At 36.1% G+C, this 12,773-nt stretch overlaps 1 protein-coding gene and 1 long non-coding RNA gene across 3 annotated transcripts in view; one reads left to right on the top strand and one right to left on the bottom strand.

The window, feature by feature from the left end:
* LOC127791655 (protein STRUBBELIG-RECEPTOR FAMILY 1-like) overlaps positions 1–12,773 on the bottom strand; it is an 81,409-nt gene that overhangs the window by 51,746 nt on the left and 16,890 nt on the right. The gene's annotated exons all lie outside the window — the stretch shown is intronic.
* Positions 4,379–7,590, top strand: LOC127791936 (uncharacterized). Of its 2 annotated transcripts, none has more exons than XR_008021030.1 (4): positions 4,379–4,796; positions 6,217–6,360; positions 6,451–6,528; positions 7,298–7,590. It is a non-coding gene; the product is annotated as an uncharacterized LOC127791936 (long non-coding RNA). The 2 variants fall into 2 exon arrangements; XR_008021029.1 differs by having other exon boundaries at positions 4,379–4,809.

Raw genomic sequence — 12,773 nt, 5'->3', positions numbered from 1 at the left:
GTCTTCTATAACAAATCTAAACTTCTCCATTTGATGTTACAAATTTATATACTTATTTAAATATTATTGCCTTGTATAATTTTTTCTTAATTGTTTATTTGTGTCCAAGTATGGACAAATTATTTGTAAATATTTAAATTATTATTGATGATTGTATAGGTTTATTAGATTCATTAAAATCTAGGTGAATCTAGTTTTCAAGGTAAAATAGAGAGAAAACCTTGATGTAGTCGTTGCCTAGAATCTATTGTAATTTAGGTGTGTATCTAGTTTCCAATGTGAGCTAATGTGGAAACCTTGGTGATTTTGATTTAGTGGAAGCTCAAGGGTGGTTAGACATTGTGAGAGTGGATTAGATGTGTGTGGAAATACCGAACCACTATAAATTGCGTTGTACTTCATATTATTTATTTTTCTTATATCTTGTGACTTACATTTATTATTAATCTTAAACATAATTTATTATACTTATCAAATATATTTTACAATAAAATCTTTAATCAATAATATTTATTAAAATTGAGAAAAAATTTAATCACACAATTCAACCCCCCTTCTTGAGTGGCCATACCCTAAGGGACCAACAAAGGGTTTAGGAGTTTTTTTGGAGACGAAGAAAAGGAAGAACCGAAAAAGAAATGAGGAGACTTGAAGAACTCAACTGTTTGGTTGTATTTTTCTGTTCCTTCTTCTATTCCAGATCATGATCTTCGTTTTTATTGTTCTATCATTGATTGAAATCATGTTAGGCTATGTGTTTTGTAACTAGGGTGAATGATGAAACCTCACTCATTGTTGGTTTAATTCAAAGTATTCGATTTTTGCTATAATTTTGTCTCTTGGGTTGATTGTTTATTATACTCTTATTCCCTTTGATGCTTAATCACCATTAAAACGTGTTTGTGAGTTATATTATTTTAGAGAGATTCAATACGAATTAACACCTAGTAATAAACAACATAAGGTCTGATAACAGGTAGAGATATTATTATACTTTGTGAAATCGAATGAAGATGATCACTGAGGGTAAATGCATGTCTATATATTCGTAAGCATCATTCAAACCCAACCTTTCTCTTCAATTCCCTCTTTCCATCAAGCCACCTCTCATCACATTGCCTTGGACATTTGGCAGGATTAATATAATTTTAGTTTAGTGGCAAAAATTAGAACCAGATTGACTACTCATTCACATTGCCGTATCCCCATGTCCATTCAAGTGTTGAAAAGACCTTTTATTTTGACAATCTGTAAGATACTATCATTCGGTTTGGTATCCTTGAGAAAGTGCGATTTTGTTCACTCCTTTAACGAGGGTTATTTTAACTCCCGTGAAAAACTAATGGCCTCTCCTCTCTCTGCTTCCCTCTTCTTCTCCAAATCTCTGTCTTTCATCTCTTCTCTCCCCCTTTCCTCTTCTTCTCTATCCAACCTCATGTCGCTGTCGCCTTCTCTCGCAGGTCGACCACCGAGGTTTCCTAGTACACCGATCGCCTTAGCTTGTTGTTGCATCCTTACCTCGTCGACCGCAAAATGGCGAGGCTGCGATGCAACGTCGAGGCAGAGCAAGGCGGCAATGTAGAAGTTAAACGAGGTGCTCGACGATGAGAAGAAGGTAGTGAGAGGGTTGGCAGCGAGAGCAAGGGAATGGGAGAGAGAGGAGAGTTAAAAACGGGATGCGTATAGACCCCCCCGAAATGACATTTTTACTCCCCAAACTAACAGGGATAAAGTTATCCCGTTAAAGGGGGTGAACAAAATCGCACTCACCTTGAGAGGGGGTGTGATTAGATTAGTATTATCAAAATTATTGTTTTTCCTTTGTCAAAAAGATAAATAAATAAAGAAAATTAAGTCCAAACTACAGGCTAATGCATCACATCCAAATTAGGGTCATGCTATTCATACAAGAAGACTTCTATAGATTGTGTTACATGGTGATATTATCGCAATAAATTGAAGATATTTTGGATCTAAATTGAAGCAATTTATTGCGATAAATTGGATAACTCAAATGGCAGCGACGGTCTACAAAAGGCAAGGGGGTGAGGCAGCTGCCCGTGGCTGTCGTCAAGGTGGCGACGAGGATGTAACGGCGAGGGGCGAGAAGGTGAGGAGGCGGTAGCAAGGGGGCAGTGAGTTGCAGTGACGGGGACGAGGCGGCGACGGTCGAGAAATGAAGATGCAGCGGCAACAGTCAACAGTAATGGCAGCTTAAAGCCTGGCTGCTGGAAGGGAACGAGAAAGAGATGAGAGATGGGAGGAAGGGCAAAATGGTACATGAAAATGACAATCGTACATGTTTTTTACTATCAATTGATTATAGCCAATTAGGAAAGATAAAATTCAAATTAAAACATGGCATGATATTATTGGATTATGATAATGCTTTAGTATAGTAAAAATAATAAAATTCAAATTAAAAATATAAAAAACATATTTTTTTATTTTAAAAATAAAATTAAGAAAATTAACGTAATTTTAGTTTAGTGGCAAAAATTGAGTCCCTTAAAATTTAGAAGTTTCAAGTTGAATTATTGTTATATAAGTTTTTTTTATAATTTTAAAACTTGTGTTATGTAATTGTGGTTGAAATATTCTAATATTTATAAAAAAAAGTAAAAATAAAAATAAAAACAGAAGTCTCTACTGTGAGCATGTAGTGAAAAAGCGAATTCAAAACTGACACGTATGCAAAAATGAATTCAATTAAAGAATAATTAATTATTTATCGTAATGTGTTAGAAGAGCTATTTTATTATTTTTGAAACGTTTTTCATTCTCATTTTAAACTTCATTTATCCCTATTTTTTTAGTGGAATATCTATTTCTAAGTTTTCATTTCGTATCACAAGTATTTTTCATTTCTTTTTTCATATAACTTAACTTATGACATTAGTTCTTAATTTTTTATAAAAATGTAAAAATAAAAATATTTAATTCAAATCAATTTATTTTACGTTGCCAAATGTCTAATAATGCTCGTGTTAATTTTTGTAAATATTATAATTGTTAAAAGAGTAATGCTATTTGTACAGAAAGAGTTTTACAGAATAGTTTACAGGTGCAATTAAATGACGATTTTGCCTCTGTGATAAATGGCGGACAACTCCAACAACACTACTCCAGCAGCCTCCTCCTCTTGTTCATTGCTCTTCGCAAAAGCTTCTGCTCCAACCTCGCCCTTTTCCGCTCAATTCGAGCCAAGCATCGAAAGCTTCCATTGCCCAAATTTCAATTCTATGCAGGATCACTTTATATTGTGAATCTTGCTTCAGAACAGCGAATCAAATGCACAGAGATACTCGAAACCAATGTTCTCACCGGAAGAAGACGATTCCATTATTCTCATGAACTATGGTGGACCTCGATTGCCTCTGGAATTACTAAGTAAATAGAGCAGAACATAACGAGGGAAAGGAAATATTATGATATTGAAGTAATTAGTATTGCTGTCAAATTATTGTGAGTACAGATTTTTATTTTTTTTTCTTAACTTCTTGAGTTCTGCGAAGAACATCATCACCCTATCACATACGAAACCAAATTCACTTAACATTGCTTCGTTTTCTATGTTCCTCTAATTACTCCAAAAAGGGCATCGATGGCCACTTGAGGTGAATCCACATAGAGATAGAGAGGGAGAGGTTAGTGATGGAGATGACTGGTCGTTCTGCAGTGGCGACACCTTCACGGGGAGCTTGGAGGCGATAGCTATGGCGATATCGGGAGGAGAACGGTGGGGAAGTGGTCTCAGGAAAGCCGGAGACAGAAGGTTGAGGAACGACGGAGACGAGAGCAATCAGTTACAGACAGATCGGCCGAAACAATGGTGCTGATCCAATGACGAGAGACGGGAGCAGTGGCTTCGTCGGTGGAGAATGGTGGCTTCTTGAAGAAGAAGGGTTTGGCCATTTCCGCTTGTCCCGCCTATTGTCTTCCTCTTTTCACTTAAATTCATTTTCTTGTGATAAATTATTCCTATTTGTATCTAAAATAATTTCAATTTATCTCAATATATCCTCACCTGTAACCCAATTTGTAAAGGCCCATCTGTACAAATAGCATAACTCTTGTTAAAATGGTAAATTGATTATATCCTTTAAACTTTAATAATTTAATCTAAATGTATGTTTTGAACTTTAAAATTTGCTTAATCACATTTTTTTTAAAAACATTATGACTATAAACAATGATATTAGATATTAGGTAAATTGACCACGCACTCCTTTTAAATTTTGAATAGTTGACTTAAATACCTCTTAACTTTTTATTTTACATCAAATCAATCTCTAATTTTTTCGGTAAGAACCCAAATAAAACTTGAAAATATAACTTAAAATTAGCCTCCTCCCAAATTTTTGCATCTCGTGCAAACCCACCAAAGCCTTCAATTGCTTCATCCCAGCGAATACCCACCAAAACCTTCAATTGCTTCATCTCCAGTGAAGAACCCACCAAAACCAAAATGCTTCATCCCCGCTAAATCCAAATTAGCCTCCCCAAACCCACCATTTTTTGCTCCAAAGCCTTCAAATTCCAGCAAAGAACCAAATCCCTTATCCCTGCCAAATCCAAATTAACCTCCTAACACGGAATCTGTTTCTTCCCCAAGATAAACCAACGCCGCGATTTTGCGCAAATTGCTGATTCTTTGCAAATTGTTGATACCGTTTCTTCCCACAACAAATTTTTTCAAAGCCAGTCTCCAGTTCCTTTTGATGTGACCCACTCGAAGACTCCTCCGACATCATCTCCATAATTTCCAGTTTGAACATCTCTTCATCTTTGTCAACGTATGTCAATCTGGTTTGTGTTTTTCCTCCTTATAATAATCTTTGTCCAGAATTGATTATTTTTTTCCCTAAATTGGGTTTGCCCTTATTGCTTGGATTCATTGTTTTTGTTTTAGTTGTACAAGCATACCATATGTTTGATAAAGGGCCTATGTTTCATCTCTGTTTTCACCTCTGCTTAATTTTTTTCCTTGAACCAATTCATGCGCATAGGCCGACTTAGTGTCTGATTATAATAAAAAACTACATTTTAGCATAAAAAACATAATCAGTTGTGGCAAAGCCCCCTGTTTGATTGTTTTTCCTTGAATCAATTCGTGTCTAATTTTTTCCTTAATTTAGATAGTTAGATTATGTTGGTTTAAGTGTCTTAATTTGTCTTGTTTTTGTTTTTAATGTGTATTAGCTCTGTTTGATAGCAGTGATCTGATCACTCTTGTAAGTAGCTAGTGACATGCATATCCAATATGGCTGTAAGACAAGTGTCAAATAGGTCGTGATATGCAAGACAAGTAAATAGGTTGGTGCATGTGAAGAAACATGTTGCTTAATTTTAGATAAATGGTTTCTGCATGTCATGTGTACATAAGCAAACTAACTACTGGCTTTATTTTTTGATTTGCCATCGTACTATTTTTTATACTTGTTTCTGTCTTGATACCTCCACATAAAGTAACCATCATAACTTCTTATACCTAAGGTTATAACTCTCTTGGGATGGGGTTGTGGGCACACTTATAAATTCAATCAACAATCATAAACAAGCAAGACTCTAAAATAAAGGCCCAACACAAAATAAAAGACTCTAAGATAACTAAAAAACTGCATTTTAGTATAAAAGGAAAATTCAAATGGCGAAAAAACATAATCGATAGTCGCAAGGCGACTAGTTGCATCCGTCTCGTCGAGCTACCGCAAAAGCATATATTATGTGCTGAAATCAGAGTCTGTAAGCAAATTCTATTCCTATTTCTTCGAAGATGCACAATCAAGTTTATACCCTCATTTGCATCAGGTTTATTGAGTTTATAATTGACTTCGTTTTGTCTTACACTTTCAATGGCCTATTATGCATAGCAGGTTTAACTATTTAATTATTGTTGTTTAAAAATGTTTTAGAATCAGAGCTTGGTTGCCATTATAAACCAATTTAATTATCCATAATGTGAAACCCAACCTTCTGGAGGGTTTGATTACATACAAAACAACAAAAATAAATGTTTCATTATGGGATCAGGTTGGGCTAGTTGTGTGTAGCATTTCCCGTTCTGTTTTTTAGTGTTATCTTGTTGTTCTGTTCTTCCATTTTGGGGATTGAAGCACAAAATAGGAACACGTTGCTGGCCCTAAAGTGGCATTGTGGAAGGCCAAGGAACACGTTGCTGGCCCTAAGCTTGATGGGTGTGTTTTACTATTTCAGGTAGAACAAGGTTCAAAGGTAGAGCTTCCCTTTTGGCTTGCCAGTGAGCTGCACCTAAGAAAAGCAACCATGAACTTGCCCAACTGACCAGTTGCATTCTCCTAATGCCCTCTGAACTGGGACAAAAAGGGGCAACTATTTCAGGTAGTTGTTTTAACATTTTGATTTCTGGATTTAATAATTTCTCTTGTTCCACTATTCTGATTTCAATTTTTACTCTCTGGAATTGTGTAGAATCATCATCAGGATTTCCATTTCATGTTACAGGAAGTGTTCTTGGACGGTTGTCAGAAATTCCCAAAGCACAATTTAGTAAGCTTTTACAGCAGGCATGTCTTGTTTGTTGGCTTCATATGCTCCTTGTCTGTTTTCTCCCCTTCCTCTACATGAAAAAGAAATAAGGCTTAATACATCTTGCCACTGTTCATCTGTGATATCCTAATCAAATGTTCTGATATTGTATTTGATGTTCCCATAGTATTTTCCTCTTTTATGTGCTCACAGTGATTTTACCTCTACATCCTCTATTTGGGGTATATTTCCACTTCAGGACCTTAAAAGTAAATGGACAAACATGTTTGTACGTAGACACTGAAGAAACTCTGGAATTTGAATTTGAACTACTATTGAAGTTCTTGCTGATCATTTATTATCTAGCTGTTTTATAGAGTTGGTAGAAAAAATGGAAAAAAGATCAGTGGATAGTTGTTTCCTTGCGTTTCCCCCTCTTTCAAATTTTGTAAATACATTGTGTTTCCTATGAAGCTTTGAGGTGTCATCTTCCAATTATCTGTAATGGTTAAATATTGAGGATTGCTATTGTGAATAGTACCAGCAATGTCCTTTCTTATATGTATCTTTTGGCACTCATTTGATGTATGATACCTTGAAAGTTATCATCCATAAAAATTCTTCAATTCAGCTCATACCTACTAGAGGAAGTCTCTTGTACAAAGTTAAAAATAAGAAATAATAATTTTTGAAATTTTTGTTGCTAGTAGTGTAACTTCTTCTGATATAGTTTTATCTTGAGAGGCAAAATGTTGTTTTATGCTAATGCATGTTTCCTTTTGATGGACAGAGTGGGAGATAAAACCATTGCATTGCTGGTCTTAGCTGCATTTATGATCTGAAATAAGGAAGTCCTGATCAGGGTGCAAACTATAGCGTTGGTAGTGGCATGCGTGAGTAGCAGAGGAAGAGAAGAAAATAAACACTTGAAGATAAATTTTTATATTACGTTAATTTTTAACTATTTTCATTTTAGGATTTATTGTTGCTATCATTACATATATTGGTATTATGTACTAGTCACATTCAAAGCAGTTGAAGATTGTGGTTTACATTAGTTTTATTTTATGTGATTAATTGAAAATTTTCAAAGTTATATATTGTGTTTTAAATTTCATCTAAATTCTAAAGGTTGGTGTAGGTTTAGAGAAAAAATATTATTCCCAAAAAAGGGTTTTTTTTTTTGCTATGAAATTGAATTTAGTGATATCGTAGTGGTTTATTAGTTACATATAAAATTAATTATGAAAATTTAATTTTTTATTACAAATATATTGATAGAGAAAATTAATTTGCTACGAAAATTGTTTTGTGAAAATTAATTTACTACAAAAATTGGTATGTGAATCAATTTGCTACGAAAATTAGTATGATTAGTTATGATTTGATGTAGTTAAAAATAAGTGCTTTCTCTACAATTTGATATTCGTAGAAAAAGTTGTGTTATTTACTACGAAAATTGCAACCATCAACTATGAAAATCAGTATTATCACCTACAAAAATTAGTATAATTAGCTACAATATATGTCGTAATAAAAAATCAATACTTTCTCTACGTTTCTTTGATCGTAGCAAAAACTGTATTATTCTCTATGAAACCTTAAATCGTAGCTAAATACTATTAGTTACAAGCCTTTAGCTACGATTCATGCTACGAATAAAATTTCGTAGTTAATTAGTTTTTGCTATGAAAATTGGATTTAACTACGAAAAATTTTGTAGATAAAACCAAAATTTGTTGTAGTTGTGATTGGTATGAGAATGCTCACTTGGGTTCTAATTGTATGCAGACTGAGGAAGCTCAGTATATTTTGAATTCTAACAAGCAGAACCAGCAAAATAACCCATATTCTAACAGCTATAATACAGGTTGAAGAAATTACCCCAATTTTTCTTGGAGGGATCAGGGTGACAGTAGCAGTTCTAGGCCTGACAATCCTCCTGTGGATTTCAACTGAGACCTCAAGTAGTGATGCAGCAGCAACAAGAAATCAAGTCGTCTTGGGAGTTAGCAATTGAAAAGTTATCAAATGCCACTACAGATAGATTTGAAAAGCTGGAGGTAAAAGTAGACCAAATGGCTAGTTTCAACAGAAATCTAGAAGTTCAATTGGGGCAAATATCAAATGCCATAAATTCGAGAGATCAAAGTAAATTGTCTAGCAAAACTAAGGTGAATCCAAGAGATGAAGTCAAGGCAGTAACATTGAGAAGTGGTAGGCAACTTGGTGAGGTAAGTACCGAACATGTTACAGGGGATGTTAATAAAAAGAATAATGTTGAGATTAGTGATGATCAGAATAAGTAAAATGAGATACCACCCCTAACACCACCTGTTAAACCTTATGTTCCTTCTATCACTTTTCCTCAAAGGCTTAAACATAATAAGGTTAACAAACAGTTTGAAAATTTTCTTGAAGTTTTTAAGCAATTGCGTATTAACATTCCATTTGCAGATGTTTTAGCTCAGATTCCTACTTATGCAAAATTTTTGAAAGAAATTATGTCAAACAAGAGGAAGCTAGAGGATTATAAGACTATTGCCTTGACTGAAGAATGCAATGTTGTGATTCAGAAGAAGCTGCCACCAAACCTAAGAGATCCAGGGAGTTTTTCTATCCCTTGTACTATTTGTGATATTGATTTTTCTAAAGATTTGCGTGATTTAGGTGCAAATGTTTCATTGATGTCTTTATTTGTGTGTAGGAAACTTAAACTAAAGAAGATTCATCCAATGATTGGTTGGTGAGGTACCCATCGGGAATTCTAGAAAATGTGTTTATAAAGGTAAAAAAAATTATTATTCTAGTTGATTTCATTATTCCGGATATGGATGAAGACATGGAAGTCCCTATCATTCTTGGACGTCCTTTCTTAGCCATAGCATGATCAGCTGTTATCGATGTGAAAAATGGTAGGTTAACATTGAAAATAGGTGAAGAAAAGGTAGAGTTTGATCTATTTAAAGAAGGTAAATACCCTTCTTTCATTGATCATGTATTAAGAATAGATTCTATTGATGAGCTAACTATAGAGGTTTTTCAGACAAAAATGCCTAAGGAATCTCTCGAGAATTGTTTAGTGCGTACAGGAACAACAAGAGATGACAATGTGGAGATTGCACAAGTAGCAACTGCTTTGGAGAGTCCATGTGCCAAGTTTGTAACGCCCCGTTTTCTCAGAACGAGCATTACCTCAAGATTTCGGGAATAATTTTTTTTTTTCAATATTCTCATATACACAACATAAGTCTCTCGATACACATCATTTCCCGACAATCCCAATCGTACCTTCTCAGTATATCAAAATTTAATAATTAATAGACTAAGACAGGTATTATCAATCACATCAGCGGAAGCAAGATTTAAACCTCAATGATATATAACCGACAATTCCTTTTACAATAACCAAATCGATGCTTCATATGAAAATATCAAAATATTACATAACCTCTGAACATCGTAATCATAAAAAAAAAACCTACGAAAACTAAACATAGTAGCTACATCTCGATGACATTCTTTCCCTTGGCGCCACTGCATTCACCTGAAACGTTTGAATATTTCAGGGACATAGTCCAAATTAGATGCTGAATCATCTAAGTGAGAGTTCAAAAACATTTTCATACAGATATGCAAGATTATATATAAAACCGATAGATCCCGACATGCCCCAGCCTAAGAGAATCCCACATAGCACTTAGCCCTAACCGGGGAAAATGCAATCTCTCTAAAGGCGACACGACCACACCGACCCATTGGCAAACCAATCCTACTTAAGAGGGATAACCTCAACATATGAACCCGAGAATCACCCCATTGTCATTGTTAGGCTTTACGCTCCTACTCAAAAGCATTCCAAAACCCAACGTAACCCTAGCCCCAAGAGTGTCACATCAGCACTATCCCCGAAATCCACGACACCTCGGCCTTAATGCTATTGCTCAAAGGAACCTAGGGTGGTGTCCACTCTCAGCCCCGCCACTTGAGCCAACAATCGGGGTGGTGTCCACTCTCAGCCCCGCCACTTGAGTACCGTAGGGTGAAGTCCGTCTCAACCTCGTCCCAAGTGGGTCACATAGCATTAACCCTTGGCACGCATTCCGAGTGCTGACACTCGAGAGTTACGTCACAGGTTAACAACCCACGTCCCACATGGACAACACAACATGCCAATGCCGAAAAATCATAACATGCATAACTTAAAATCAACAGTTCGATGTATGCAATCGTACGAAATTTAATGCATGTGTAAATAACCGTTTGGACAGACCATCACAATAAACCAAGCCTTAGGGATGAACACTCACAGTAAACCATTCACATGCTACTATAAGTCTTTTCGGGTAGAACCACTCACCTTTGGCGAAATTTCAAATTCTTCTCGACAAGCGCGGTACGTCTCGATTTGCGTGCTTGCCTCAATTTGCCTGCCCTCTTTGAACTTCACACGAGTCACTTCATCTCAACCCCCAAGGCACCCTAATCATCACATTTATCCAACAATTATAATTTTCCTTAATTTTCTCACATTTTTCCTATTTTTCTCCCATTTTCTTCTCTAACAATCCAAAATAAATATCTACACAACTATTTTCTCAAATATTTTTACATAATAATTCATAAAATAATTTTCCAAGAATTTTGGAAAAAAAAATCAAAAATTACCTATGTGGCACGCGCCCCCACGCGCCTAGGCGCGTTTCTACGAGTAAGGACAGCGCGTGCACTGCACACGCATTGTCTTCTCCGGCGAGCTGGTCGCCGGCAGTTTCTCCGATGCCCCTGAAACCGTTACCCCCTGAAAGCCCACGAAGAGTCGATCCCAACCCCATTGGTTTCAGGCCGAAAGGACACCGGGAAGGCCCCCGATCAGGCGTTTACAGGTGCGGTGCGGCGGTCCACCTTCCTTTTCCGGCCACCTTCGAAACTCCCTCAAACCAGCTTGAAAACTCACGAAAATCATCAGAAATGCTCCCCTCACCTCAAGGATCAAAAGCCCCTTATTGGATTCCCTCGATTCGCCCTCAAACCCGAGCTATTTGGTGCTTCAAATTTGGCCGAAATCCTTGGCTATTTATAGGCTAAAACCCACCCCCACGTGGCCGATTTCTGGCCAAAACTCTTCCCACACGCCTCCTAGACCGTCCTTACCCATGCCCTGACGAAAATAGGCTGCCAAATTGCTGGATTTTCTGGCCAAATCCGCGGCCAGATCTGCCATCTCTGAGCAATTTTTTGAAAATTGCAGTTTGACCCCCTTTGAACTTCCTTTTACATTTTGGCCCTTATCCTCAAGCCCCTGATCTTTCCAACACCATCACTAAGACCCTCAAGATTAGTACTTCTCATTTCTCCTTTGAAACTTTCGAAATGTTACCATTTTGACCTCCCTCGGGCAATTTTAGAAAATTACACTTAGACCCGATTGATTGATTTGACCTCAAATCCACTCAATTCAACCTGAAACCACTTAAGGGTTGTTCTATACATCAAATATTAGTCCTAGACACACTCCGTTGATTTTTGGACATCGTCTATAACAATTCGGTAATACGACCTAATTGGCAGCTGTATTTTTGTTGTACCGAAAATTATTCCCAATCTCATTTCTTTTATCACTAAAAATCATACTTTAAATCACTCGTCGATACTATATCATTTTCCTTGGCTATCTAGGGTCCGGGGTACCCCCTCTGACTAATTTGGTCGTCCAAAGCTGCGTTAGTGTACCCTATAGTCTTATTTTTTCCAAAATTCCATTTATGCCCTTTATCAAATATCATTTTTATCCTCAAATTATTCCCGGGTATTACAAAGTTTAAGCACAAAGGTAAGTATTTTAAAGAGTTAGGAAAAGGTAAGCCACTCCCTCCCCTTTTTAATGTGCAAGCACTAGTTCTTGAGTTGAAACCATTACCATTGCATCTCAGGTATGTGTTTTTAGTAGAAAATGATACTTTACCTGTAATTGTAAATGCTTCTTTATCTAATAGTTAACTTGACAAACTGTTGCATGTCTTGAGATTGAAAAAGAATACCATAGGATGGACAATTACTAACTTTAAGGGGATTAGCCCTTCAGTGTGTGTACATAAAATATTAATGGAGGATAACCATAAACCTATCATTGAAAATCAAAGACGCTTAAATCCTAATATGAAAGAAATAGTGAGGGCTGAAATTCTAAAATGGTTAGATGCAAGAATTGTTTATCCTATCTCTGATAGTGTATGGGTTAGTCCAGTGCAGATGGTACCTAAAAA

The sequence above is a fragment of the Diospyros lotus genome, chromosome 15 (assembly GCF_014633365.1).
Source record: "Diospyros lotus cultivar Yz01 chromosome 15, ASM1463336v1, whole genome shotgun sequence".
In the NCBI taxonomy this organism is placed as follows: Eukaryota; Viridiplantae; Streptophyta; class Magnoliopsida; order Ericales; family Ebenaceae; genus Diospyros; species Diospyros lotus.
The sequence above is the reverse complement of the archived record's forward strand: the minus strand, read 5'-3'. Positions and strand labels throughout refer to the sequence as shown.